The 25,770-nt window shown below is 42.1% G+C and overlaps 1 protein-coding gene across 7 annotated transcripts in view; it reads right to left on the bottom strand.

Annotated features, from left to right (window-relative positions):
* The window catches only part of ATXN1 (ataxin 1), a 269,116-nt gene that overhangs the window by 50,374 nt on the left and 192,972 nt on the right, over positions 1-25,770 (bottom strand). Inside the window, exon 1 of one of the 7 annotated variants that reach the window (XM_054017713.1) lies at positions 4,727-4,786. The exons of the other annotated variants lie outside the window; for them this stretch is intronic. The gene's annotated coding sequence lies outside the window, so the exon portion shown is untranslated. Of the gene's footprint in view, positions 1-4,726; positions 4,787-25,770 lie in introns of those variants that run through there. 7 annotated transcript variants of the gene reach the window in all.

Raw genomic sequence — 25,770 nt, forward strand, 5'->3', positions numbered from 1 at the left:
GCTTTTTCACAGACCTGTTCTCATGCCTTAGCAGACTAAAACATTGTAGCATTGTTAGGAGGTGTTCGGGATCAGAGTTTTGGTTTAATACATATTGTACTTACATTTCAGTGTATAGTATACAGAGCAGTATAAACAAGTCATTGTCTGTATGAAACTTTAGTTTGTACTGACTTCGCTAGTGCTTTTTATGTAGCCGGTTGTAAAACTAGGCAAATATCTAGATGAGCTGATGTCCCCCCGGAAGACTTCTGCGTATCCCCAAGAGTACGTGTGCCCCTGGTTGAGAACCACTGGCTTAGGCATCTTCCCTAGTTTCAGACAACTGATTAACTTAAAAACTGTTTATCACAAAACCATTCACTTAATTTAACAATCCACAGAGGCCTCAGATTGCACTCTTCACAGGTCTCGTTCTCAGGTTCAAAATGATCAGCCACAACTACTCCACCATCCAAATCCTTAACTTAACAAGCATCTCTGGATGTAAAATATTACATAGCCAATAAAGCCACAAATAAAGAGAATACTTTTAAAAAGTAGGAATTGTGAGTGAATAATCAGTGATACAAGGGACAGAGTCTTGTGTTAGCTAACGTTACTTGAGAAGTATGGATTATATAGCCTCGTCATCACATAACATGAATTAACAGCGTATGAGTGGGAGATATGGAAGGGGGAACTGCTTCTTTCTATGTCACTCCACAAAGAATATGATGATTACAGAGCATGAGAAATGCTCTCGTTTGTGATACAAGCAAAGGGAGGAGCCTGCCTCTTCTTCCTGATTTTATACCAAAATAATGATAAATAAAATACTGATAATATTCAAATGTATTTATATAACAACTTTCTTCAGACAAGCCATCTATAATACCAATTAAGTGTCACAACACCCTTGTGAAGTAGAGACTCAAAGGGGTTAAAGACCCAAACTTTCAAATTTCCAGTAATTTTGGGTGCCTCAGTTTTAGGGTACCACCTGAGACCCCTGGGGTCTATGTTTTCAGAGAGGCAGAGCACTCACAACTCCAAGTGAAGTTACTGGGAGATGCAGATGCTCAGCATCTCTGAAAATCAAGCCACAGGCACCCAAAATTATTGAAAATGTTGGTCTAAGTAACTTAGCCAAGGTCACATAGCAAGTCAGTGCCAGAGCTGGGAACAAAGCCAAAGGATACTGAAACACTACTTATTGCTGTAACCATTACATAATACCATCCCCTAAGACAGGGGCGGGCAAACTCTTTGGCCTGAGGGCTGCATTGGGTTTCGGAAATTGTATGGAGGGCTGGTTAGGGAAGGCTGTGCCTCCCCAAACAGCCAGGTGTGGCCCGGCCCCCCCGGGACTCCTGCCCCATCCAACCTCCCCGTTCCCTGATGGCCCCCCCAGGACCCCTGCCCCATCCACCACCACCTCCCGCTCCCTGTCCCCTGACTGCCCCCGGAACCCCCACCCAACCCCTCCTCTCATTCCTGAATGCTCCCTGCCCCAGACCCCTGCCCCATTCAACCACCCCTTCTCCCTGACTGTCCCCAGAACCCCTGCCCCTGACTGCCCCCTTACCTTGGAAAGTAGTTACATTATTGGAAAGCAATTACTCTCCAGTAAAGGCCTGAGAAACTATTTTAATTTTAAAATACCCCCCCTCCTCCCTGCCCCCTTACCGCGCTGCCTGAAGCACCAGTGGCTGGTGGTTCGGCTGTGGCTGGAGCCAACCACACCACCACGCAGCACAGAGCACCGGGTCAGGCCGCGGTTCTGCAGCTGCGCTGCCCGGTCGCCCAGAGCATTGCGCCGGCGGCACGGTGCACTGAGGCTGTGGGGGAGGGGGAACAGCAGGGGAGAGGCCAAGGGCCAGCCTCCCGGGCCAGGAGGTTAAGGGTCGGGCAGGAGGGTCCCACTGGCTGGATGTGGCCCGCGAGCTGTAGTTTGCCCACCTCTGTCCTAAGACCTGCTGTAGAATCTACAGCAAACAATGGGAGGGAAGGGCTGACTGAACTTCTTAATTATGCAGCCACATCCCTGTTGATATTATTTACATTCAAAATACCATGCTCAGAAAGGCTGGTCCTTCCTGGGTTGCTGATAGGTTTCAGAAGAGGGGCGAAATGGTTGGCTTAGCCCTTGGTTCTCACCTTGCCAATAAGGCCTAAACACAGGACACAAGAAAAACAGAATTGCTGAAGACATAAAATGGAGGGAGGTTATTTTCCCCAGCTCCACCCTGCAGCTGCAGAGGGTGCCAAACACAGTGGAAAAGATACAGTTCTTCTGTGTAGGAGCCATGGGAGCGGACTTTGGAAGGAGGTGCAAAGGGTTTAACTCCCTCCTAGGTGAAGCCCAGCTTCCACAGCCATGCACACCAGCTCTTTATGGGATGTCTGTGGTGGCTGGCACCTGTGGATCTGCTGCTGTGCTTTAACACCAATCCCTGCCTCCTCTAAAGTGAGGGCAGAAGCAAGGACCATGGAAGTTACTCCAGAAGTAGCAGCGATACAGAAAGTCTTTTCTGCTGCTCCAAGGCCTGGACAGAAGATTCCTTCCCCACTGTCACATGGAAATTACCCATTTACGTGGACAGGGACTAGGGAACAGGTTTTGCCCCTTTAATAATTTTTTTTTGATTACCGTAGTTTCAGAATTAATTCTTTCTGGTGTCAGTGGGTCCATGGCAAATGTAGATGAAAAATGAAGGACAGTTCGAAGGTAAGTCCCTATATCCTTGCTAAAATCAAAGCAAAAAGAAAAAAAAAAAAAAACCTCACCTACTGTAATGGTCCAGAACATTACAATAAATGTCGCTTAAAAAATAGGTATGAACCACAACTCCCAACCCCAAACACCCAAACTTCAACAGGTTGGTTCAAAATTTGATATCCGATCCAGATTTAAGTTTTGTAAATTGTTCCCCTCTTCATAATGTATTAAACCAAAACTCTGATCCCGAACCCCTCCTAACAATGCTACCATGTTTTAGTCTGCTAGTGCAGACTAATGCAAAGTCAGTTATTCCCTGCATGAGTACTGGTCTGTGAAAAAGCATCACTTCAGTTTTTCTTGTTGCACTACATCCCTGAAGATAGCTTTCAGAACCAAATTATATCACGAGTTTAAAAAGAAAACAGAATGAAAATAGGGGAGGAAATGTGTCCATGATGGTCTTTCCAAATCAGAATGAACATTTCAACCAATGGCGAGCCTACAAGTCCCAGAGTTTACACCTACTGTAAATGACCTCCAATTAAAACAACAAAGGAATCTGAAGACCTACAAATTAGGAAAAGGGCCACAGGGCAGGGAGACTGGGAGAGACCAAAAGAGAAAATACATTATAAGAAAAAACGTACACATTGGAGCAAGAACAGCAAAGGAGACAGAAATAAGAGTAAGTCTCTAGGACTATCAGAGAGAAGTATGGATTTAGGAGACATCTATTGCCTGGATATGGTTTTATTGATTCTCACAACAGAACTATCTCTAAACGATAGCTCACTCTTTCACATTTATTGCTAAAGCATCACCACAGACTGTACTCAATAAGGTCTCACCCTTTAAGGGGCTGAACGCCCTCAACTCCTATTGACCTCCATTGGATTTTAGGCATCTTGGCAAATTGGAGGACCAGGTTCCATAACACCATGCTAAAATATCTAGTAAAACACATAGAAGGAAACAACAGAAAAACAACCCTGTAGTGTTTTATTATTCAGAGCCTTAAAACTTAACTGAACTATATCAGCCATTGCAATGCCCCAGATTGAAATGACTATGGTGAGGTAGGTTTTGATTTAAAAAATTTTTTTAGTGCTTTGAGAAAACACAGTTTTCCTTAGCTGTTTTATGAGAGACTGTAACAATCAAATCGGCTATTTGTTGTGGTTTTACCTTCTGGTGCAACAGGATGCAGTTTATTGTCTATTACAGGGGCCGGCAACCTTTCAGAAGTGCTGTGCCAAGTCTTCATTTATTCACTCTAATTTAAGGTTTTGCGTGCCAGTAATATTTTAACATTTTTAGAAGGTCTCTTTCTATAAGTCTATAATATATAACTAAACTATTGTTGTATGTAAAGTAAATAAGGTTTTTAAAATGTTTAAGAAGCTTCATTTAAAATTAAATTAAAATGCAGAGCCCCCTGGACTGGTGGCCAGGACCCGGGCAGTGTGAGTGCCACTGAAAATCAGCTCACATGCTGCCTTCGGCACGCGTGCCATAGGTTGCCTACCTCTGGTCTATTAGCTAAGGCAATAGTTAGGTGTACAAGCGGTTGCCTATCCCAAATTCTGCACCTCCATCACGACCTGCAAAACCCCTGAGTAGAAAATGTCATTTGTGCCAAACTGCGGGCTGCTTTGTAATATACACAAAATTCTACTATGGAATAGACTGAGACTATTACATACATTTTTCTAGTGTCATAATTTAAATCAAATTAATTTTTTTAATTACATGGTCACCTCCCATCCCTCCTCTCCCCCCACCCCGCCTCTTAGAGGCTGCTGCCTTATGAAGCATGCAGGTTGGATGCTGAATGAGACTAGGCTGTGTGGTTAATGAGGCTGGGGCATGGAAGCGTGTACTGCCTCATTCACTACAGAGTCTGGGTGGCATGTAATGAATGAGGCAGGAGCTCTATGGACTCTAGTGCACAGTGAATTAGATACAGAGACACACACTGAACATGAGAAATAAAATTGAATATTTAAGAGCTGCCACACTTACCCAAAGCACCATTTGGTCACACACTGAAGGAGGCAGCAGCTTTGAGGAAACAGTATGTAACTGTAATTAAAGATGATAACATTATGCATATGCACAAGGGAGCAGAGTTAAGGCTGGGCAGGCAACTTGTTGTTTCGACATTTCCAATTTTTTGAAAGCTTCTTTTCGTGATCACAATATTCTTTTGATGTAAGCTCTGTTTGGATTGAAAAAGGTCTACAAGGGTCTTAGCACATTGGTTGAGATGGAACCAGAGGTGTCTTAGTATGGGAAGGAAGGGCACAGGTTAAAGAGTAAAAATTTCAGTGAGGCATGTGCTTGTCTGAGTGGTGGAATGGATGCTGCTAATGCGGAGGTGCTAAGGGATAGAGAGGACAGTGCAGATCTCCCTTGCCCCTATTTCACAGCACACCTTGTTTAAAGCTAAGCTTGCAATCATGATAAGAGTGATGACTAGAGAACAGGGCTGGTTTGTGAGCTAGCCTGGAGTAAGGTCATCAGTGAAAAAAAAAAAAAAAATCAATCTGATGGTCTCATTCTTGTTTTCACTATCACCAGAAGATTAACTCTCCCTGTTCAAGGGAGCCAGGGCTGGAACCAAAAAGAGTGCTTGTAGGTCATGATTAAGTCTGGAGGGAGCATTGAAGTGTGTGCGTGTGTGTATGCGCGAGAATGCGTGTGTAAAACAATGCCCAGCATCTGGACCTCACAAAACTACTAGTCAATCCCTTTCACCAATGCTCATGCCACTCCCAATTTACAGAAACTAAAACATGCAGCAGTGCTACTGCCTTCTAAATATGAAATACAACAGTGGAACAGAGGCAAAGACCAGTTCAATTAGTCTAGGATCTTTTGATAAAGGTTACTCAAATAAGCTGTGTACTGAAACTCTATGAGACTAACATATCTGCACTGTTATTTGTAATAACAAGACACCTCAGTTTGCAGGAAGGCACCGCACTGTATACTAATAGCACATTTATTATTAGATTTTCTGCATGGTTACATAAGCCTGTAAAAGGGAAAAATGTAAATGATTCAAGAAGATATTCTTGTGGTTCTCATGAAGTCTTTTAATATCTAAAGATTGAGGAAGATCCCTCCTGGCAAGAGACAATCAATTTTTATGCTTCATTAAAACAATTTTTTCAGTATTTTAAAGAAAATGCTTGTAGGCAAGAGAAGCAAATAATATGTATTTTTTATAATGTAAGCATTTTGTGATAAATTTTGCCCTGAGATCTTTCCAGCTCCTCTCCAAAAAGGAGACTAAAGTATGCATGTAATGTACGTTTCTTCCTTTATAGCATCTGACCATGATCTGAAGATATTCTGCCCTGTTCAAAACTGAGCTGCGTGCCAGGACACACGTTTCAAAAAAGCACGCAGAAAGGGCAAAATCAAAGAGCTCTGACTTATATCGTGACAAGCAGACCTCAGCCACATAAGTCAATGCCTGCCCTAGCTAGAGTAACTTATGCGTGTAAGTGCATTGATGCTAGGAACCTGTCTGGCTACTCGACCATGCACACGTTTCTTCAATTACTCAGAGATGCTTAGGCCACAAATAGCAATCTGGGAAACATGATTTTTCCACAGTTCCTTGAGGACCTGTCCCCTGAAATCAATCAATGCCATGCACTTATCCCCCAAAGTACACATGGGACGGTTTTAAGCATGCCAGCCTCCCTTGAGAAAATATTTGTATAACACAACACATGCCCAAACGAATGACAAATTAATCCAGTGCTATTAATCAAATTTATCCTGCATTTAGATACAGGTCACTTAGCCATTTCAGAACGTCAGACACCTGACCACACAAGACAAATGGCACATGGCTGAAGTAAGAAGAGTTTGTTATATACCATGGAATCTGTCCATACCGGTCATTGAACAAAAAGCTAATCCATGTGTCATGTTATCTCACACTTCAGTGCTGTGCAAATGGTATGTAAACTCCACTGCTGCTTGGGTGAAGCATCTGCTCACCATTTAGATGAGCCAGCACTATGATGCGACACACAAGTTGAAGGGTGCTGGCTGTTAGACATATGTGCCCAATAATCACTGTTATGCTACCTTTAAATACTGCCTAATACATACATACATATTGGTGAACTAACACTCTTCAATTTGTGCACACTGAAGAGTCACTCTAGCCCACACAACCAGCAAGCGACAGAGGCTACACCTCAAGAGTGAGAAGTGGTATAGCTCGTCTCTGATGGGGTTTTACTTCATAGACAGGTATGGCCAATGGCATACTGTGTTAGAAGCCACCCCGTTCAAATCACAGACCCATCAACAAAAAGAGAGCCTTAGGGTGTCACATCACCAACTTGCAAACAAGAAACGTCACTTACTGCCAAACTAGCCATTCTTTTCCATCGAGGCTTCCCCAGATAATGTGAACTGTGACAAGGATTTTCTGCAACCTCTGCTCAGCTCAAAAGGACAATGGGCCAAATATACACCTGGTTTTTCCACTGTTTTTAACTGAATTACACAAAGGATGAATTTGGTCTTACCTGAAAGCTGATCCACAATGCTGACCAGCTCACCTTCACCTTCAGTACTACAGTAAAGGTGGGATACGAAAGAGTGCTGACAAGAGTCTGAACATTATTTCTTGGGGAAGCAAAGGCACTTTTCCAAGAACAAAATGTACAGAACTTGGGTCTCCTCACTTCTGGGCACCACCAATTTGAAATCTACTCCAGTAGTTTCAGGTGATACCTGCACTCACATCCCTATGCCAATTACTGTGGTGTTACAAATACATTCTATTACTAAGAATGTTTTTCTGTCTCGTTTCTGTGTGAAGGACCCACACAAACAACAGAGGCTTCCATTTTGTAAAAATGTTGGCTTAGACTACATCTATCCCTCTACAGCAGTGATATTCATATATAATTTGGCTCCTGAACCACTGAGATCTGAGTAGCACTGCTCTACAGAATTCAGAGCAGAATTCACAACATGCAAGAGCCAATATCTTCTAACCTTGGATTCCTAAATTAGGCACCTAAATCCTTATTTAGGTATGTAAATAAGGGTGACCTGATTTTTGGATGTGCGGAGCAACTGCAGCGCCTAAGTACTTTAATGCGAACTGCAGGTGCTCAGCACTGTTGAATATAAGGCCAGCTTTATTTAGGTGCCTAAATATGAAGCCTAACTTAAACCACCCAAGTTTGAAGATATTGGCCCAAGTAGAAGAACATTAAGCAACTTAAGATTCATGTCCTATTCAAAGTACTACACTGCTTGTAAGTAATTATAATAATGCCTGCATTATTTAACTCTAGTTTGTAGATGCATAAAAATAAATATTCTTCTCCCTGAATTACAAGCATTTCCACCCCTGGCATGATAGCTCGTATCTCAGCAATTCTACACAAATGTGAATTTGATGTGTGGTAATTTCAGGGTCATTTGATGTTATTCATTTAGTATAATTACATTATAAGATGTCCTATGTTATTTTATTTGCAAAAATTGCCACTAAAACGGTGGACACAATTCTCTACATCTTTGGTTTTGCATGAGCAAAAACTTAAACTCGGAAATACACCCACACAAAACCTTTGAAAAGCAGAACGTTGCGCTTGCAAATTAGGAAGACAGGTTAAGGTTCCTTTTGAAAATCTGGCCTACAAACTAGAAATGAAAAGGCTTCTTTGAGCCAAAAATAGAAAAGAGGTTTCTTCCTTTGTGGGTGTCCGTGAAGCAAAAAGGAGGACAGTATTTCAACCACTTAAGGAAGTCTTTGAAATATATTGACCAATTTTGCACCTGAGATTAAAATATTTGTATTTCACTGGTGTGCACGGCTATAATACAATGCATTTACAGTTCTTGTTTAAGAGAAGGTAGAGCTTTGTGTGTGTGTGCACATATAGATTTTATAATTGTTGACAAGAAGATTTTTCTTCTTTGCCTTCCATATAAAGAGCCCAATTCTGTCCTCAGACATGTTGATACAAATCAGAACTAACTCTTAAATTGAATGGAGTTACACTGCTGTAAAATCATTATGAGCGACAGCAGGAACAGTCCAAAAATACTCATGTTAACAGAGTACATTAAGACTGAAATTCTCAGTGCCTTTCAGCATTCTATGTTATCAGTACTATGACCTCAGCATCTATGGGAATCCAGCCAGCCAAACCTATGAAAGGGAGCATTGTGCCCCTAGTACACATCAGAGCATGTAAGATGTCCTGCTACTTGATTGGCCAGTAGGAAAGTTGTTCTTAGTAACATGACAAGATTGATTAGGTACAAAGAAAAAGGGCATTTGGAAAGATATCCGCTGAGTGAAGTTCTTCCTCTATGGCAAGCTGCTACAATAAGTACAAGCAATAAATGTCCCCTTGGCAAAAAGGAAAAGTGGTCAAGTATTTCAGATATTAAAACTAATAAACAGATTCACAGGTCCATCTATAATAAGCAAAAACTCACTCCACTCTGATCCAGGCTGAATGCAATCTGATACCCAGGGTAAAACACAGATGAACTTGCATACCCACTTCATCTTTGCTGCACATCCCCACAAGAACAATCCCAGCTAGTCTCAGTACTGCTATGAGTGTTTGTTGCTTTAAATATCTTTCTACTCTGAATTTGGTATTGCTAGTATCAGGCCTGAGCGTGCTGGAGCAGTGTATTGAGGGGTTACTATACAAGTTGATCTCCCCTTTGTCAGGTGCATCAGCTGCTCCCTCTACCTTTCTTTAATCTCCGAAGTTTCCCTCCAAACAAGCAGGACTGGATTCTGCAACAATGCTCTGAGCATCAGCCAGAGGGGGCTGCTAGAGTGTGATGTGAGATGCAACCTCTTCTCTAAAAGGGTGAGCTTGCCTACTGTGTTAGAGGCTTTTATCGCTTGCGTAAATAATTTCTTGCAACAATAAATCTTAAAATAGTTCAGTAAGTCTTTAAGTGTCTCACTTTTTTTCTGGCACATAGTTATGAATCCAAGATTGAGACCACATATCTGCACCAGGCCTGTATATCTCAGTCTAATGCTGTATGCAAAGCATGGTACACTCGGATCCCCACCGTACACACAGGGAGGGTATTGTCTGCTCTATATCTGAATCACTCTGCCAAAGCTAAGGTTTGTCAGAGAAATCTGTGGTTCAGCATTTTCTTACTCAATAAGATGTGCTAGCAGAGAAACCAGGCAGGTTCTTGGGGCAACATATTTGAGAGTGACAAAAATGTTTCCATGGAGTTTTACAGCAAAACAAAACTGCTGCCCTTTATCTGATATGTGCACATTTCATACTTGCCATATGTCTAAAGTGATTTTATGACTAAATCCTGGGAAAAATGTGAAGAATGCTTGGCTAGAACCATGGTTTTCCAGTAAAAACATAACATGGCTTATTAACTGCAGCACTTGGGGGAGACTGTTCAACATGAAGTGCATTTTTTAGCTCAAGAAAGCAAGTTTTTCTTTGGCTTTGGACACCAATTTGACTGACTGTACATTAGAGGGTCTTCAAGGCCTTTTAGTGTACGTTAGTCACAGTACAAGTGAAATATTAGTCTGTTAAACATGCCTGTGTGTCTTGGCTGAAGCCAGGGTTAAAACCTTCTGACTTTTTCAGAACATACAGAAATAATGAAAACAAAAAACTCCATTAGCCACCTTGTTAGGATTTCTGTGGTTGCTGAACAGCGACCTTGTTATGGCAACACATTTCAAAGTCCTTGCAAAAAATGTTAATTGTGACAGTGGCAGTGTGGGGATACCACACAACCAACTGAGAGAGAAGTGCTATTAGAGTTACCGTGAGAACGGATGATGCCGCTTCCATTCTATCTTTGAATTCTGGTGGGTGTAGGGTAATGTGACTTTAAGCAATGTCAAAATTACCCAGCCTACATTTTTTCTTGGAAAGTAGCTCCTTCCCCCACTTTAGCAGGGGAGCTTGTAAACACCATGTATAGGAAATTTGAATTTAATCAGATTTCTAAAAAGAATTATATACTATTCAGGGTTTCTGCATTTGAAGAACTAGCAGGCGTGTATTGCTTGAATAGCTGGCAGCACTTGAGTATGTTTGTTCAGTTTTATGCAACTTGTGAGAACTGATGAGGAAGGTCTGTCTCCAATTCTGGATTATAATACCCTGGAAACCTGATTTCATTCTCCAGTGTGGGCAGAAATCCAGACAATTTCAGGCACATTTGTAAGTGGGTCATAATGTAACTCTTCCATCTCCCATTAAAATACTAAGGGCTTATACACACTGCCACTTATGTAGGTGTAACTAATGTCGCAGTTCAGGGGTGTGAATAAGCCACTCCAGAGCGACAGGACACCAACGTAAGCATTGGTGCAGACAGTGCTTCAGCAGACGTGGCTGCATCAGGATAGCTGTGCCACTCTAGCACTTCTAGCGTAGCCTAGCCCTAACTCTAAAAGCTTTTGCCTCTAATGTGCATCTATCTATCAGGCAGACAGTACAAATGGGGAGGGAGAAAAATCAGTCCAATGTGTCACCTATGCATGGCATGCTGTCTCCATTGCATGCAGCTACTACAGATGGAAGTACCCCAAGACAACTTGTCAGGAAAAAATAACCAGATACTTTGTTTTGCTTTGAAACAATAATTAGCACCTATACGACTTCTGCCATGTGGGGAGAAGGGTTCTATGGTACTTTGGTATATATAGTAGGGGAGCTGATCTAGCCACATCACTTAAAGGCTGCATAACCAGTACCAGGTGGTGCCCATGGTCATTCTACTCTCCTGGAGGTTGGGGGGGAGCAGCTGTCTCAAATCTATCAAGACTCAAGAACCTTTTTTCCCTCCAGGTCCAGTGGCCAACCCATCCGGATTACTCAGTTTATACTCAAGCAAGCCAAAGAGACAGAGAAACCCCCCTCTTAAGGGCCAAACCCACTGACCCTCTCAATTCAAAGGCATTTCTACTAACCACTTCGCCACATGACTGGTTCATGCTATTCGTGCTGGCTGTATTTAACTAGCCACTCATTTTGTCTGATACCAGGTGATCACATGTTTTCCTCTAATTTAGGAAATTAACTGGGTATGTTAATAATTACTACTTTTTGTTTGTTTGTTTCCTTGTACTAAGGAACAGGGGTGAAGACAAGCCGATTCTTAAGGTTTTACCCTATATCTGACTGGTTTGTTAAAAAAAAAGTAAAAAAAAGAAAGAAAAGAAAAAACAGATAACCACTTAAAATTGTTTCCTGGTTTGACAACATCCAAGACGTGAGAGGCTGAGCCTCCTTCTATTCTCTCTTCCACAGTGCACATCTGGAGTAACTCCAGTGAAGTTTAACAGTGTAAAACATCTGGTAGTAAACTCAGAATCAGGCCCCACAAAAACCAACAACACAGACTACTACTTATTTCCATTACTGAAGAACTCATGCAAGCAGAGCTGGGATGAATTATGAAGATCATTTCCTCACATGTGAAAATCATTTAAACTATACCACTCTCCTCTACTCCTATTTATACCATGTCAAGTAAGCTTTCAGTGATATTAATAGGGAAGTGGGATGTCAGAGCTACTGCTAGACCCAGAATGATTATTTCACCTCTAGCAAATATTTGTTCATTTCAAAAGTGTAAAAAAAAAAAAGTTTAAAAATTAAAATAAGAACTGCATTTGCCATGTTTAATAAAGTCTGCTTCTCAGCTGGACGGTTGTGTCCATTGTAAATGCAGCACCAGTTAAATATTTTTTAAAATATTCATCATTTCTGAAGTGAGAAGGAAAGAAGTAAAATAAAACAAAAATCAGGGTGTTTTTTTTTTTTTTAACTCTTTCTGATAATATATTGCCTCAAAGTTCGTTCTGAAAATACAGATGTAGATAACATGATTTTCAGTTAATCTCTCTCACACACGCTTTTTTTTTTTTTAAATAGAAAAGATGTGCTGTTAGGATCAGAACCCTACTCTCCAGCTGTGCCCAAAACTCTCTCTAACATCAGTGAGAGCCGTCTGCCTGGACTGAGAGCACTCAACTGAGAGAGAATATGCAAAAGAAATCCACAGCTACTTTTTATAAATCTGAATGATTAAATACGATAATGAAAGTAAGAATGACACCATCTTCTCTGACAAGATTCTTCTGGTAATAATAGATGTGAGCGTTCGCATGTGAGTGACAGAGAGAGATTGCTTCCTGGTGCACTGAACACTCACCATATTAAGTACTTTTTTTCATCAGAAGTATGTTTGGGGCTTTCCTTCTGAATATTTCCACCCCTACTCGTGATCACCCTTCAGCTTGTTAGTTACACTTCTGCCTACTTTTCCTATAGCCTTTTCATGACTGCTCTTCATTCTTGAAGTGCAGTGACTGCTGAACCATTTTAATCTCTTGTTTGAGATGTTAGTCTCACACTTGGCATAGCTGACAAGTCCTAAGGGGAGTTTTTGAGTGCTGCATCGGGCTAATTCTTTAAACACTTACTGCCATCTCATCCATATCAGTGTCTCATTCCAGAGGCGTGCTAGCCCACTGGGCCCCCCGCCCACCACCACACACAGTAAAAAAACAAAACAAATAGGGGCTTAAGCTGCTCGGGGCCCTAAGCAATTGCTTAGTGTGCTTATGCCTAGTGCCAGCCCTGCCATTTGCCTTTACAGTTCGAACCCATGCTCGCTGCTGTGCTGGCCAAAAATGTCAGGCCTAGCTTTGACTCTCCTATTGTTCCTTTCCTTTGCCTCTTACATCTATAAGTACATTTTTCCTGACCCAGAAAAACTTTTAGCATTTGTTAATTTCTCTTGTGCTTACTGTGGCTTGCAAAACTGCAATTTTCACACTATGGCATGTAGCGAGGCCTGTGCACCTTTTCTTTAAGCATCTCTCTTGCATTTTCATTCCTCCCCCCCCTCTATTTTAAGTGACTTTGGCCTGAGAAAAATGTCTGATTGACAGCTCTGGAGATCAAAGTCTTTCCAGAGTTAAACGTAGGAGAGACAGTGGGGAGAGCACAGTTCCTCTTCTACTCAAAGCAGTGGGAATGCTCTCCCTCCTCCTTAGCTGGTGCAAGGAGAGCTCCCCTTCCTGTTTAAATCCAATTTAGCCACTGAAGCTTTGTCTTTTTATCCACAGAACTGATGTGCCGGGCAGTACAAGTCCAAGCTTCCCCACACTGGCCCTCCAACATGCCTCACCCCTGACCTGAAAAGATTCACTTCTATTGATGAAGGGTAGCTCTGCACATTCACACAATCCCATACCTCTAGAGTGGCTGAGCAGAGGTGGGCTGAGGCATTCTGTCTGGGTAGAGAGGCTTGGGCAGAGTGCCAGAGGGAGTTCTAGGGAACCAACTGTAAAATGCCCCTGCTGGTGAAAGATACATCTTGTACTCTTCCCAACACCTACTTCTAGATACTAGCGGGTGCACAAGCTGGGGAGAGCGGGCGCTCAGCAATGCACCCAGCGTGACTGACCATGCCTGGAGCCACGGAATCCTACTGGATATGTTAACTGGCCCCTTGTGCTCAGGCAGTTAGTGTCTGCATTCCACCTGGGTCCTGCGTGCAGGTATCGTGTGCCTTCTTGCTTCTCAGCACACCTGTGTCGGACAAGACAGAATTCAGTCCTGACTGGGGAAAATCAGTTCCAATACTCACCTTCCCTCTGCCAGTAACACCAAAGCCCAAAATGTTCATCGAGTCCCATGGGGAACGGGAAAGTGGGGAGAGGGGGGAGAGAGAAGAATCTGCACGGAATGATTGAAAACAGCAATAACAACAGAAAACTACCAAGAAATCCCTCAAAACAATAACACAGCAGTTACTCTATTGGAAAGTAGTTACATTATTGGAAAGCAATTACTCTCTCCAGTAAAGGCCTGAGAAACTATTTTAATTTTAAAAAGCCTGCCAAATTTACCCAGTGAATGTTCACTTATCTGGAGATTCAAATAAAGCAACACTCTCCTCCACCCTATATGTGGAAAATTAAGTACTCTGCACAAAGTGAGCCTAGTTCCTTCTGCAATAGCTGCTAAGGAGGTTAGCATAACAGTTGCTTCCCTAAGTTAAAATGAATACACAAGGAATGGACAAGGCAAAAGGAAACTCAGGTAACCAAAACAGAAACTTAGGAAGGAAGCTGACAATCAAGAGATAGTAAAGAGCCAGCAGCTTATGAACTAACTGAAGGATCTGAAATGAAAGATTCCACAGGCAGTATTTAAAGTAAAAGAGTATGAACCCTTCAGGGAATTACTCTTCCACACAGCCTTTTATGGAAACTACTCTTGGTCCCACCGGCATCTGTAAATATTTTAGAGCAGTTGAACTCATTCGTCCTAGTCCAGATCAACACATACTTTAACTTTTAAAATATCAAGAAGCCAGCTCTGGTTTAAAAATTTAGGCCAAGAGCAGACTTTGCAAAATGACCTTATGTATTTGATGAGGTCTGCTTTTGGAGACGAGATCTTTTTAATGGCTACTTTCTATAAGTAAAAACTTAACCTTTCTGCAAGTTTTTTAAGTGGAAGTGTAACATCTGCTATTAAATTCGGGAAAAATTGCCAGAAATATGGTGTTTGCTTCTATCACTTTTCAACCACTGCTGAAATTCAGCTTCACCTTTTAAAGTCAGGATCTGTCTCATAATGTTTTTGGCAAAGAAATAAACTCCACCAACAAACATTTCCTCAAAACTGGAGGTGGTCAAAAAATAGAAAAACCATTTCACAAAATATTTTGAAATTTTGCATTTGTTTCTGTTTCATGGGGTTCAAAATGGAACAGTTTTTTGCTTTTTAAAAACGTTTTTGATTTTTTTGTTTGTTACTGAGATAGACACAAAAAGGTTTGAAGTAGGTCTGAGAGCTGGACTCTTGCACTGAACAATGGATTTACAAACACGAAAAACAACTAACGTACGTTCGATAACACAAAGCCCTATTCATTATTCACAACAAGCATCACACTTTGTTGATAAGAGTTAAAAGAAATCAGGCAGTCAGAAACCAACTTACTCTTAGAGGCGAAATGAACCTTTTAAAGTGTAATTTTCTGGTAAAGCTACTCTTTTCTTGCCTGAAGCATGCAATACAGCATGACAGGCCTGCTGTCTAAGCCAATCAGAAAAGAGCAGCTCAATAACTGTACAGTGAGAAACTGTTACTTTACTTCACCGACATCCATCACATGAATTGATTAAATATAGTCTATTTCTGCTATATTAAATGACTAACGCAAAGTCATTGTAACAGAACATACAAACAGGATCAATATCTCCTGCTACAGAAATAAAGGTTTTGGCTTCACCTTGACACATAGTTTCCTGAAATGTCTTGGCTTTGCACTAACGCTTATGTGGCAGAAGGAAATCAGCACTCTATGAGTTTGCTTTATTCCAGAGACTCCTAAAAAAAGGAAACCAAAATATGAATAGGTCCCAGTTATGCCATTTCGCCAGTGGCCTGAGAGGAGGACTGTGCAGAGCTGCACAATCCCCCTACCCGGATAGGGGGCTCTGAGGTCTCCTTGCCGCACAATCCTGCCCATAGCGACTGGGAGAACAGGGGGATGATGGTGCAGCCAGCCCGATTTGTAGGCTGTAGCATATTCCTCTTTCTACGCAGCCTCAAGGGTCTATCAATAAAAGAGATTAATTAGTGCTACTTGCAGCAGTATTTTCTCTTCCTTTGCACTATGTGACCCTTTATGCAAGTGTCAGAGAGTGCAAGCCTTGGCCGGAAACCAGTGGCAGCACAATTAGAAGTGCTCATTGTCTTCACCAAGCAGAGTCACTGAAGCCACTGGAGCCTTGTCTACACTAGGGCTCCAGTTCAGCAGAAATACTTCAGAACATGCTTCAAACCCATTAAAACCAATGGGAAATAAGCACAGGCTTACGTTTTTGATGACTTGGGCAGCTTACTGAATTGGGGTCTAGGGCACCCATGAGTGCTGACACTGGTTCACCTGAACTGACAGCAACCTGGGCGGATTTTCCCCCCTAAAATTCCCTCACGTGAGCCTGAGATGAGGGAAGTATGTGGGGAAAGATAATTCATGTGGCTAGTCAGGGATAGGCAGGATTTAGGTCAAAGATTCCCATGGGTTCCCAGTTTATGTGACAATATCAGCTACCATCCGGTGCTTTATTTACGGAATAGCTGGCCCTGAGCAGAGAGAATACAACATCAGAAATGCAATCCCCCACATCCTGAGCAGTCTGGGGGTAAGCATTCCCATTCCACGGCCTTTTATGTTGGAAGAGAACATGAGGTTCCTAAGGAATAATGGATGTGGATGTGGTGTCATGAAGTCAAATTGCAGAAAAAGCTATATGCTCATTTCTAAAAACTACCATAATTTTGCTTAATTGTGCTATAGATTTCTAGCAATTTACCAAAACTTTTGTCCTAGACCAAAACCAGGGAAGAACCTGCAAGCCCCTATTGGAAATGTGAATTGGAACTTGAGAATATATTATTTAGTACATGCATATACATCAGGAAATGGAACGAGTAAAGCAGGCTGGTTCTGCTCAGTCATTCTCACTTGTAATGGCTGTACACAGCTTGCCAGTAGTTTTTCCTCAGACTCCAAGAAAAACCCTGTGAATCCGTTCCAAGTACACAATAAAAAGTTTACCACTGTGTAGTTTTTATAGTAAGACATGTTGTACACTCTTTTTAAAAAAAAACAAGTACAAGTGGAGGCTGTCGAAAAGCAGCAATCTTAGCAACGAGGGATTTTTGAGTTTCCACAAGAAAATCCCTATTCAAATATGCTCTAATAGGCCATTCTCACACACATCTCCTTGCAAGTTTTCTGCCATCACAACTATATGCATCACACATAACACAGTTTATAGACAGGAGGTGGGAGCCTATTGAGGTGATATTCTCCACCCCATCTTCAATGCAGCATTATTCTCTGTTCTCTTGAGAGCTTTGTCTTTGTTCAGTCTAGTTTAAATGACGTGGCTTCCACCCCTTCTCTTGGAAGATTATTCCACAATCTAATCGATCTCATCAGTTGGAAATGGCTCCTGGGTTTCAGCTTACATTCTTCCTTGCTCATTCATCACCTCTTTGGACAATTCATCTCCCAGTGTGGATGTTTACACCTTTCAAATACAGTACTGGGAGTGTGTTATCATATCATCCCCAGCCAGCCCCCTTATTTCTCGTTTACTCAAGCTGTTCATTTTAACTTTTCTAACCTTTCCTCTCCCTTCTAGCCTCTTAATCTCTTTTGTTGCTGCCGCTGTCTGAATTAGCTATCATCTGTCTGATAATGAAAGCACCACACAGATATGAACTTTGTATCTCCTACAGCTCTCTGTTAAAAGGCATATACCATCTGTGTAACACACACGCACACAGAAACACCCCAGACATTTTCCATATCCATTCTTTCCATAGCAAAGCCTATCTTTGCTCAGACAGGAAGTAAAATGCACTCTTTTTTTTTTTTTTTTTTTTTCTTCAAAAAGTCTCCTTAGAGTTGGGGAGAAGAAACATACTGTTACATTTGCAGATAAGAAAATAACTGCCTCCCCACTGTGGCTCATTCCATCTTCAAAAAGAAATACAGTATATTTACCAATGCTTCCCTCTTCTAGTTCTTTAAGGAAATTAATGTGGAAATGTCACATTCTGAGAACAGTCCCCTATTCTCAGAAAAATGTCAAGACGTCTTTAGAGCTGATTCAGTGAGCTCCTTAAACTCCCCACAGGACTTTGCCCCTCGCTCTATACTGAAATCACCTGGACCCCAATTTTCCTGTAAAAAAATTGGAAGAGGGAATATGTTCCAGATTTCAATAGGAACTTAATTAAACCTTGCTGTTCTTTAGCATTATGGAATTTCAACTCAGTGCTGGAGGATAAGTGGACGTGGAGAAGAAAGGCCCCTACGCTGGGCTGGAGAAAAACTGTTCTCTGGCTTTTACATGAAAAAATTCTGCCAACTTAACTATCCTCTCAGCTAGATATCACTTCAAAATAGGGACTGTTTAGAGGCAGAACATACACAGTGTATTTTAAGCTGTGATAATATTTCCATACAGAAGCAGGTCAGAACCTTATTTTTCCATCCTTGCTTCTACTGAGTAGCACTTTACACTGAAAGTAATGCCACTGATGTGGTCCAGTGGTTAGTGCATTAGCTTAGGATGCAGGAAACCTGGTTCTGTTCCCTGCTGCACCAGCTACTGCCTGTGTGATCTTGGGCAAGTCATTTAGCCTCTCTGGCCTCAGTTCCCCATCTGTACAACGGGGATAATAGCACTGCCTTACCTCACAGGGCATTAATGCATTAAAAATTGTAAGGTGCTCAGAGACTACGGGGACAGACATGTTGATTTTGCAGCAAGGATGGCAGAATCAGAGAATTAAGAACAGTAAATATATCCAAATGCTTTAAATTGAAAATTGTTTTAATGCACAGGGAGCGATTAAAAGTCAGTGCCACTTTCCCATAAGCAAATTCTTTGACACACCCATGTTTTGAGCCCCAGAAAGATCATTGTATCTGGCATCAAGTGGGGTTCTGTTCCTTGCAACTGCCTAGTGCATTCTGAACACCTTAATGCAGATATGCATATTTTACTACTGATCTGCACACTTACTGTATCCAACATTTACTGTTTATTCTGAAACAAAGCCCCTCCCTCCCACCAAGAACACTTCTTCAAATTGTTCATTTCTTACCAGTCAAACACACACACCAATCCTGAACGTTACGGGAAACTCTTAAAGTCATTATGACATTATTTGTTACCCTGAAGCAAGTCATAATTTGTATGCACCCTGCCAAGCCCTTTCTCTCAGACCTGTAGTAATTATTAGGAAGTATGAAAGCACGTGTCACTTTTGGCAAGCTGTGAGATGGCTTTATATTCTCAGTTGTAATAGGATAAAAATTATCCATAAAAAGAACGTGGCAGGCTATTACTTTACAACTAGTGTATATATATAATATAATAGTTGCAGCTTAAGCCTTTTTCTCTTTGGTATTTTAATTGAAGACTGGAGCTGCTAAAGGACAAAAACCAAAAATATGTACAAAATCCCACCGATACGTACATCCCATTTTGCATAATTTCTATTTAGTTTCATAACCACCTGTCAAGCCATCTGACCTTCATTTGCATGTGCTATATGCAACACATGCTAGTTAGCTTCCAGCACCATAACGTGCACATACTTTACAAAGCATTAACTTTGTCCCTTTTGATTCCCACATATACACCATAAGGTGCATACCTGGATCTCTGCCACAGCACTTTAGGATAGAGGGGACAATGCTTATTTGTTTTAATTACCATCAAATTTTACTTATTAAGGCCAAAACCTTTCACACTTATGTGCCTAAAATTAAAAACCAAAATCCATATTTAGGCATCTAAATAAACAGCCCGGTTTGCAAAGGTGCTGGTCAGCCAGCTGCTCTTACTGGCATCAACAGGAGCATGCCAAAAAAGGACACCTGCTTTTCACTAACCTCAATTGGAGTTGTCGTACTTGGGACCTTTGAAAACCATCCCGCTTATTTAGGTGCCTAAATGCAGATTCAGATGCCTATCTTTAGACATCTAACTTTTAAAGTGTTGACACAGGCTTCTTGTTTTGGCCTTCAGATTTCTGTTTCATATTTAATATTATATAAGAAGGCATAATTTGACTGTGTCTGATAGTAACATCTCAGGCAGTAACTGAAATACATATATGGATGATAATTAATATCATTCCAGTAGTGAAAAACATCCAGGGGAACTTTGTCTCAACAAAAGCTGGTCACTCTCTTTGAATAAACAATGAATAAACAAATGGGAAAAAAAAACTCGCTTTATGCTAAAAAATAGAGAAATCAAAAATATAATACTACATTTTGTTATGCAGCTCTCTGTCTCTCTCTTACTCAGTCCCTCCACCCCCCCTTAACAATACATATTTTGGAAATGTTTTTTCAAAAATCCATGGACAGAAGGCGGGGTGGGGGGGAACGACTGCCTCCTGCCTTTAAAAATCTTTTGTGTGAATGTCAGACTACTTTAGACATAATAACTACATTGAAATACAGCAACTACATCCTGCCTCATACTGAGGGCCTGATTTAGAAAGGCATCCCCATTCAGGGCAGTGAATGCTTAAGGGCTGTCCTGAATCAGGGCCTAAAGGACGGGAGGAAAAATGCTGCAGGGCTGAGATACACTCACGTCAAAACTGACAAACTACTTGCTCTAATATACTTGCCCTGATCTAAAGTCTATTGAAGTCAGTGGGAAGACACATAAACAGTAGTAGATACTGAGGGACCCGCCCTTCCCCCCCCATGAGGTTTTTGCTCACATGAGAGGTTAGTGCATGGACCACTGGCCATAGCCTTGCTCTGCCCTCAGTCTACCCATGTACTAAGAATAAGCTACAGTTTGTTTCATGAAACCAGTTGTTACAATCTGCCTCATTTCAAAACTTTTTCTAATGCAAATAGCATTGAAACAACCACCCACATAGGGAGCTGCTCAGATCTGCCCAGGAGAAGAGTCACACTATGCAGGCCCCCTGCAGTTGCTGTCCCCCCATCCCCCCACCATGCTGTTTTTTAAGCTGCTTTGGAGCAGTCTGTGGTTGTGGGTGGCAACTGAGGATTCACCCATAAGGTTGTCACATGGCAAATTTTACATTACAAACATATACATGAAGTTATCTACAATCCCCCGCAGCCCCCCCCCCCAAAAAAAACAAAAACAATCTTTCATTTCAGCTCAGTAGAGTCAGAACATGTTTAACCAAGTCCACTTTAAGACTTTTGCCTGCGTCTTTTTAAAAGCATATGTGACGGGTTGGATCACAGAAACCCCCTTGGGAGCTGCCACCTGATATGCAAAGACTATCTCTGCTCCTGTTTTCCCTACCAGCTCAGGACTCCAGCACCCTGTCTTGTTGAGCCAGACACTCCTGTCTGCCCCAACACAGACCCAGGGTCTGAATCACTTGCCCCAAAGCTGCAAGTTTACCTGAAAACAGCTCACAGAAGTGTGCTTGTCTTTAGCACTCAGATGCCCAACGCCCAATGGGGTCTAAACCCAGAAAAATCCGTTTTACCCTGCAAAAAGCTTATGCACGGCAAACTCATAAATTGTTCGCCCTCTATAACACTGATAGAGAGATATGCACAGTTGTTTGCTCCCCCAGGTATTAATACATACTCTGAGTAAATTACTAAATAAAAAGTGATTTTATTAAATACAGACAGTAGGATTTAAGTGGTTCCAAGTAGTAACAGACATAACAAAGTAAGTCACCAAGTAAAATAAAATAAAATGCGCATATCTATGTCTAATCAAACTAAATACAGATAATCTCACCCTCAGAGATGCTTCAGTAAGTTTTTCTCAGACTGGACACCTTCCAGGCCTGGGCACAATTCTTTCCCCTGGTACAGCTCTTGTTCCAGCTCAGGTGATAGCTAGGGGATTCTTCATGATGGTTCCTCTCCCCCTTTGTTCTGTTTCACCCCTTTATATATCTTTTGCATAAGGCGGGAACCCTTTGTCCCTCTGGGTTTCCACCCCCGCCCCCCACTGGAAAAGCACCAGGTTAAAGATAGATTCCAGTTCAGGTGACATGATCACATGTCACTGCAAGACTTCATTGCCCACTTGCCAGCACACACATATACAGGAAGACTCACAGGTAAACACAGCCATCTGCGGATAATGGTCCTTGTTAATGGGAGTCATCAAGATTCCAAGCCATCATTAATGGCCCACACTTTACATAATTACAATAGGCCCTCAGAGTTACATTTTATATTTCTAGTTTTAGATACAAGAGTGGTGCATTTATACAAATCGGATGATCATACTCAGTAGATTATAAGCTTTGTAATGATACCTTACAAGAGACCTTTTGCATGAAGCATATCCCAGTTACGTTATATTCACTTATTACCATATTTTTCTAAAACTATCCCAGTTACATTATAGTCACTTATTATCATGTTTTTATAAAACCATATAGACTGCACAACGTCACAGCATATTCTAATCCTAACACCTGTTTCAATGACACATTCAAAATAGGTTTTTAATCTTTTCACATACCCAGGTTTTTTCCTGTTTTAATAACAACAGCTATGTCTTATTGCCATTCATTTCAAGTCAGGGCAGAAATATCTGACCTGCCTGCCAACTATTCTCCTTAGGCAGGACTTCAGCGAATTCCAAGCTCCAGAGACAGTGGGAGGGAAACTCGACCTCAGGAAACATCAGAAGCTGGAGTACTTCAGTAACATACCAAACAAGAGTTCCTTCCGTTCCTTCTTAAAGGAGGTCTTAGCGATTCTAATGGTACTGATGACTGAAAGGGAGTTGCATACCCAATGTGGCTATAGGACGCTAGTCGGTAAAGCATATATCACACACTATTCTCCCTCTCCTCTGTGTAGCAGAATTTCTCTCTCTCTCTCCCACCCCTCCCTCTCATTCTTTTCTTCCAGTGTTGCTAGTGATCTGCTAAAAGCATAGAGATGCTACATGTTTATAAATCGAGGTCATGTGGCAGAGGCTCCATTTTGGAATAATGGACGTACAGAGGCAAGTCTGTCTTCATATTAGAGGTGTCTGCTCTGTACAGGGTATGGGTGAGGTTTCCCTATGAGACTGTCTACCAGGGAGTTCAGAAAACAGCCTGTCAATGCACTCATACATCAGTTAGGACCTAATGTCACCCTTGTTAACGTGAGGTTGGTGAGGATTTATGGTATTTTATAATCAGTTAGCTTGCACAGTGCAGCTTCACACTAAATAAGAGCTTCCCTGCCTTCCATGACCCCAGAACCATTCTGAGCAGCTCCATCATATGGCCACTGGGAGGCCAACTAGAAGTCATTCAGCCACCACTCCAGCACTTCTGTACTTAATGCTTCTTTCTGAGCTTGTTCGCTGTAAAGTGTCACTGTTTGGGAGCCGTTTCCCTCAGGGAACACCAGACAGAAGTCACCTCACTGTGGTCCCAATGTCAATGTGGTTTTCATATATCACTGGAAGGCCAGCAGGAAGAGAGGACACTGTTTGTTTTCCTTTCACATTCCTAAACCTAGCAGTAAAACTGCAGAACAGTGGGAAGAAGTGGAGGAGGCCTTATTTTTAAAAGTCAATTCCTATGAAACACACTTGATATGGTATTATATGCCACAAGCTATTGCATGTTAGAGTTCTAACAAGGCTCTTCTGTACATTACAGCTCTACAATACACTGTTGATTGTGGGTATTAATTGGACTCTAGAGTATCTGGATTCACTGAGCCTCTGTGGCTCCCCCTCTTTCCAGACACATTTCAACTTCAACAAAATGTTCCCCTTGCTGTGCCTTGAATATCACTTGGATGAGGAAATATTTTTTTTACACCTGGGACAATGTGATACTCTGAGACCTAACAGGAAAGTCTCTACCCAAAACAACTCAGTTGCCAGTGGGAAACTGCTGGCAGTTAAATACTCAGATGAACTGTCGGAGAGAAAATGCATACAAACCTTCTCAGCAACGCCTCAGAAAAACACCATGGCAGTTCCCACACAATCCAGAAATTTACCAGTCCAAATCTCTGTGTTTTATGGATTATATTAAATGCATGGCAGGAGTGGATAGTATAGACTGGAATTCCAGGCATATCGGCCCACAATATCCCATAGAGATATAACTTTGTATGGAAGAGAGTGGTTGGAAAAGGTACCAGTTTTCCATAACATTCTGAAAGGGATTTTTAGAAAATTATCTGCAAACCATGTGAGGAAAACAGGAAACATTTCTACAAGTTTATGGGTAACAAACCTTTAGCAGGGGGTAGGGAGAGTCTACTGTTCATGTGCAACAGGCTCCTAATAACAGGCAAATGGAAATAGTAACACTATGGTCCGTAAGTTTGGCTGCTAAACCATCCTGGCTAAAGAAAATTGCTATTTAACCAGCTTTGTGATGGAAACATTTCTGCAGATGGGTGGCAAGTCTTTGGGAGGAAGCTTTGTTATTCGTGTGTGAAATGCTCGGAGGCAAGAATTAGAGAACCTGACCATGTCTGAAAGCAGCAGCCTTCTGGTCTATATAGAAGGACTGCAGGTAAGGATAAAACACTGTAACAGGCTGTTTAAGTCAGTCCGTTCAGTGTGTGTTTTGGTATGATATAGAGGAAAGGGAGTTACACAGAACAGGCTAAAATCCTAAACCAAAACAAAAATCCCAAACTAGACAGAGAAGTTTGGAATTGAAAAGAAGATCTTAGGTATTCATTATCTGAATGCCCGTGAAGAACAGTACACTAAATAAATAATGCTGTGATCACAACACCTGAAAAAGTCTTGTCTAGCTCAGTGGTTCTCAACCAGGGTTATGTCTACCCCTGGAGGCACGCAGAGGCAGGGCCAGCTTTAAGCCGATTTGGCTGATTCCCTGGAACGGGGCCCCGTGCCTAAGAGGGCCCCGCAACGTCCATGGCTGCCAGCGGAGTGGGAGGAAAAAAAAAAAAAAAAGCCGCGCCCTGCTTCTCCCCCCTCCCTCCAGTGCTTGCGCCGCCGTACAGCTGATCAGCACAAGCCTGGGAGGGAGGGGTGAGGAGGAGGAATGCGGTGTGCTTGGGGAAGACGCGGGGCCAGGGCAGGGATTTGGGGAGGGATCCAATGGGGCAGGGAGGGGGCGGGGCTGGGGGCAGAAGTTTGGGGAGGGATCCAATGGGTCAGGGAGGGGGTGGGGCTTGGGGCGGGGCCAGGGCGGGGATTTGGGAGGGATGCAATGCGGCAGAGAGGGGGCGGAGTAAGGGCGGCGCCGGGGCTTAGGCGGGGGGGGGGGGCATGAGACAATTCGCGTCCCGGCGTGGGGCCCCGCACCTGCTAAAGCCGGCCCTGCGCAGAGGTCTTCCAGGGGTACATCAACTCATCTAGATATTTGCCTAGTTTTACAACAGGCTACATAAAAAGCACTAGCCAAGTCTGTACAAACTAAAATGTCAAACAATGACTTGTTTATACTGCTCTATATACTATACAC

This window comes from Malaclemys terrapin, chromosome 2, assembly GCF_027887155.1.
Source record: "Malaclemys terrapin pileata isolate rMalTer1 chromosome 2, rMalTer1.hap1, whole genome shotgun sequence".
NCBI lineage: Eukaryota > Metazoa > Chordata > Testudines > Emydidae > Malaclemys > Malaclemys terrapin.